The sequence below is a fragment of the Tupaia chinensis genome, unplaced genomic scaffold (genome assembly GCF_000334495.1).
Source record: "Tupaia chinensis unplaced genomic scaffold, TupChi_1.0 Scaffold000504_1, whole genome shotgun sequence".
NCBI lineage: Eukaryota > Metazoa > Chordata > Mammalia > Scandentia > Tupaiidae > Tupaia > Tupaia belangeri.
The window spans coordinates 29,737-35,113 of record NW_006160016.1 but is presented as its reverse complement, the minus strand read 5'-3'; positions in this window follow the sequence as shown (position 1 = coordinate 35,113).

Here is a 5,377-nt window from a genome sequence, read left to right as displayed (position 1 = left end):
AGAGGTAACCTCCATTCTACTCACTGTTTCTAGAAATCCAAAAGAATGAACCCTTCCAAATTCATTCTATGAAGCCTCCATAATCATCATTTCCAAAACAGACAACAAAAAAGGAAAACTATAGACCTATATCCCTGATGAATATAGATGCAAAAATGCTCAGCAAGATACTTGCTAACTGTATTCAACAACATATAAAGAAGATTATTCATCACGACCAGGTAGGCTTTATTCCAGGGATGCAAAGGTGGTTCAACATACGCAAAAGCATAAATATAATACACCATACTAAAAGAAAGAAAGGTAAAAAGCATATGATCATTTCAATCAATGCGGAAAAAGCATTCAACAAAATACAACATGCCTTTATGATCAAGATTCCCAGTAAAAATAGCATAGAAGGACCATTTATGAGCATAAGAAGAGCCATTTATGAAAAACCTACAGCTAACAGGGAAAAGCTGAATGCTTTTCCACTAAAAGCAGGTACAAGACAAGGCTGCCCACTTTCTCTGCTCTTATTCAATAGTACTGGAAATTCTAGTCAATGTGATCAGACAAGAGAAGAAAATAAAAGGCATTCCAATAAGGAAAGAAGAGCTGAAATTATCTCTGTAAATAACATGACTATCTATACAGAATACCCAATAGTATCAATGAAAAAACTTCTTGAAGTAACAAATGCATACATTAAAGTGGCAGCATACAAAATTAACTTACAAAAATCGATAGCATTTCTATATACAAACAACAAGGAGCAGAGATATAACTGAAGAAAGAAATTCCATTTACCATAGCTACAAGAAGCATAAGATATTTAGGAATAAAACTAACCAAGGAATTAAAAGACCATTGCAATGAAAACTATGAAAGCCATAAAAAGGAAATTAAAAAGGATATTAAAAAGTGTAAGGACATCTTATGTTCCTGGATTGGCAGAATCAATATAATCCAAATGTCAATTCTACCCAAACTAATCTATATGTTTAATGCAATCCCTAAAAAATTACGAGAGATATTTTTCACAGATCTAGAAAAGACAATCATAGATTTTATCTGGAACCATCAAAGACCCTGTTTTGTTAAAACCATCCTGCACAAGAAGACAGAATTAGGTGGCATTTTACTTTATGAACCCAGAATATATTACAAAGCTGTGATAATCAAAACAGCATGGTATTGGCATAAAAATAGGCATTAGGACCAATGGAACAGAGTAGAGACTCCAGAAATAAACCCCAAAACATATAACTAACTCATCTTTGACAAAGGGTACCAGGCAATCCAGTAGGACAAGGGAAACCTCTTTAGCAAATGATGTTGGAAAAACTGGGTATCCACCTGCACAAAGATGTATTTGAACCCCTATCTGTCACCATTAACAAAAATCAACTCAAAGTGAATCAATGACCAAAGACCATAAACTGTAAAACTACCAGTGGAAAACACTGGGAAAACGGAGAGACATTGAGGTAGGCAAAGACTTCTTAAATAAGACCCCCAAAACACAGGAAATAATCCCAAAAATAGAAAGGTGAGATTACATCAGATTAAGGAGTTTCTGCACAGCAAAGCACACCATAATTAGTATGAATTGACAACTCTCAGAATAGGAGATAATTTTTGATAAATTTTGATAAGAAACTGATAACTAGAATACACAGGGAACTCAAGCAGCTTACCCAGAAGAAAATGATTAACCCAATTAAAATATGGGAAAATGAGCTGAATAAACAACTCTCTAAGGAAGACATATGAATAGTCCAAAAGCAAATGAAAAAATGTTCAACATCTCTCATCATAAGGGAGATGCAGATCAAAACCACAATGAGATATCACCCAACCCCAGTCAGAATGACTAAGGTTTAAAAAAAAAAAAAAAAAAAGATAAGTGCTGGCAGAGGTGTGGTGAAAGGGGAACTCTCTTACACTGCTGGTGGGAATGTAAATTGGTCCAGCTGCTGTGGAGAACAATTTGGAGATTGCTCAAAATTCTACAAATAGCACTATCATATGATCCAGCAATCCCATTCCTTGGTATTTACCCAAAGCACAGAAGAATTCTTATTCAGAAAAGTGCTTGTATATCGATGTTTATTGTGGCACTATTCACAATTGGTAAGACATGGAACCAACCCCAATGCCCATGAACAGATGAATGGATTGAAAAACTGTGGCACATATACTCTATGGAATACTATTCAGCCATTAAAAACTACAAAGCCCTGAAGTTTGATAGAAAGTGGATGAAGATGGAAGATTTGTTGCTGAGTGAAGCGAGTCAAGCTATGAAAGAGAAACATTGTATGTCTTCACTTTCACTTAACATATACCATCTCTCTGCACTCCATGGTAGAGACTGAAAGACTGGAGAACATAAAAGCATTAAAAATTGCAATGGACACTAAAGACAAGTGGAAAGAGAGTGTGGGAGGTGAAGAGTGTAGGAAAGGAAATTGGGGGGAAAGGAGTAGTAAGACACTTGTGGAACACAGATAAATTATTTTTTTAAGAAATATTTTTATTTAATTTAGAATAAATAATCGTCAATCAGTATTAGAATAAATAATACTGAATCATGAGTTACATTCACCATGCATACACTCACCTTCATAACCCTTCTAGAATTGGGTATATCTCACATGTCACCTGGTTTCTATTTAGTTCCAGAAACTATGATTAAAGTATTTCTTTTTTTATATATATATATTCTGGAACATTTAAGTAGCACCTGGCGGGGCCAGCAGGTGGCATGGTGTTTAAGGCTCTGGTTTGACCACATTTGAAGCCCCAGATCTGGTCATTTGATTTCTCACTTTCTTCCCACTCCTCTCTGTTTCTCTGGTGCGCACACACGACTGTTGCAAATGAAAAACATAATAATGATGATAAATAATATTAAATAAACAATTCTTTAAAGAAATAGAGATAGTACAAATAGTATCTGGCTTGCCAGTTTTTCAACTACTTGGCACATTTCAAGTATGTTTTTCTATATTTTATACACTATTATGTTAATTCTGAAAAAAAACTGTTGTTATATACGTTTTGTATAAAATTAAACATTTAATTCAAATCTTCTAGTCAATTACTGGCAGCATCAAGTCGTTTTACAAATTTGTAAAAAAAAAAAACTTTGTACTTAATTGGTCTTCATAATTGTTCATTTTCCCCTTGGAAACTCTCAGCTTTTCAAACAATATTTACTAAAAGTATGTTTCGAGTTGTAAAATTAGCTCAATTTTTAGTTATTAAATTAGTGTTATATATTGTCTTTAATTGTTTCTCTATTCACTGTGTAATTATTCTGGTGTTAATTTCTTACATCTAAACCTTAATTTAAACATTCTAAGTGTTTTTTTTTTCTTTTTTGAAAGGATGTTTTCATAATATCTGTACTTTAGAGAGAAAGACACCATGAGAGAAAAAGTGAGAAATCACCACTCTAGAAAGTATGGCCATGGTGCCATCTCTTCTCCTTCATTTTCTTTTTAGGATTTTGGGGCCACACTTACGTGTTCCCAGCATAGTTTTAAAGCCATCAAGTTCAGGACTCAAACTACAATCAGCCAAGTGGGAGTTTAATGACTCAATGCTCCACCATCTACTGGTCCCCTGATTTGTTAGTAAAGCATGATAAACTAAAAATTTTTATGTAATCAGAACTCTTTTTATCTGAATTGGTTCTTATGTTTTATTTTCACTTTTTTTTTTTTTTTTTTGCTATACGGTGTATGCACATTCCAGTCAAACAGAAAGAAAGAGAGAGAGAGAGAAAGAGACAGAGACAGAGAGAGAATTCATTCCCTGGGAGAAGGTCATGCCACAATTCCTTCTCCTGCATTCTGCTCTTGGGATTATTGGGCATGAAGACATACTCCCACCTCTCATGTTTTTCAAACAACTCAATTCAAGACCCCAACCATGTAGTCAGCCACATGGGAATCAACTGCCTTAATCTCTATGCTGAATTAGGAGTTAGACCTCACTCTAGGTAGATAGGAGATAAGCTCTGGTAGCAGCATTTAGATATCTGTGGCTTCTCTACAAAGCACACTTCTACCATCCCTAGTCAGTAGTGAGCACCCAAAGTCAGCACCTTGATTCTAACATTAGCTTCATGTCAGGAGCTCAGCATCACACTATGCATACAGGCCTCACTATATGGGTCTTGGTGGCAAAAGTGCTAAGGTACCAACAATCTCACTCATTCTGAGCCTCCCACTGAATATGAAGATAGTGTTGATGCAGTGCATAACAAGTTAATTAATTCACTCTTCTGTCTTGAAAGAAATGAAGAAACACTAAAAATGGGAAGAAAGATGATAAAAGGATAACAAGGCATCCTAAGTTCACAATTGTGCTCTTCTCTCATTTCTGTTCACACTTGATTATTCTCAATGGGATTAATCACACACACATATATGCCAAGTACATTATTACACATGTATAAACACATTTACACACACATATAACTAGTAACTTACAGAGGTCTTGACACTTCTTGATGTGGCCTCATCAGAAAATATAGTTGGCTTACAGTTTCATTCTCTTCCATGGTAAGAAGAGGGAAAAACCCACCCAGTACCAGATCCCCATCCTTGTAGACACTTGGCTTCCAGTATCTATGACAGCTATAATGTTTCATCTTACATGTCATTTGTAAAGGCTGCAGAAGTAGCAAGACACTAATCAAAGGTAATGACATGTCTGACCTGGCCCAACACAGATAAAAAGCCCTGTGTGTGAGCTGAGGAGGAGATGGAATTGGATTCTGTCTGCAGGTTCAGCCCTCTACTGGGAGAGTCAACTCTGTGCAGGGCACAGAGGATTCTCACTTCCACGGTCTGCCTTCAACCTGTGCAAAATGTGTTCCAGACTGGCATGATAGACAGAAATATAATTAGAACTTTTAAAAAGGCATTTCTGCTCAAGTCACGGTGCTGAGACTTGTGCTTTATCTGAACAGCTCTGGTTTCCCTGTGTTTTTATTGTTTCACTTAAGTCCCATCCAGGGTCCCTGGGGATTTCTCTGCCTTGGGGCTCTGCACCTGTCATCCTTTATTTTAGTGAAAAACAATTTGTGAAAAACATGTTTTGCACTGTTTTTCTCCCTAAGATGTGATGATTTCATAATGGCCAGGTAAGGCTTTGGGGATCATCCAATCCTGAGACAACAAGTTTTGTAGTTTTGTGACTAAGAGAGGCCAAAGTATCTGTATCACACAACTGCCTTTATAATTTAGACTTTTAAAAATGGTGTTAAAATATCCAAAATTGGAGTAGCAGGTGGCATAGTAGTTAAGGCACTGGCCTCCCACATGACTGACCATGTTTTGAACCCTGGACCCTGGAGATTAAAACTCATGCTGAGCAC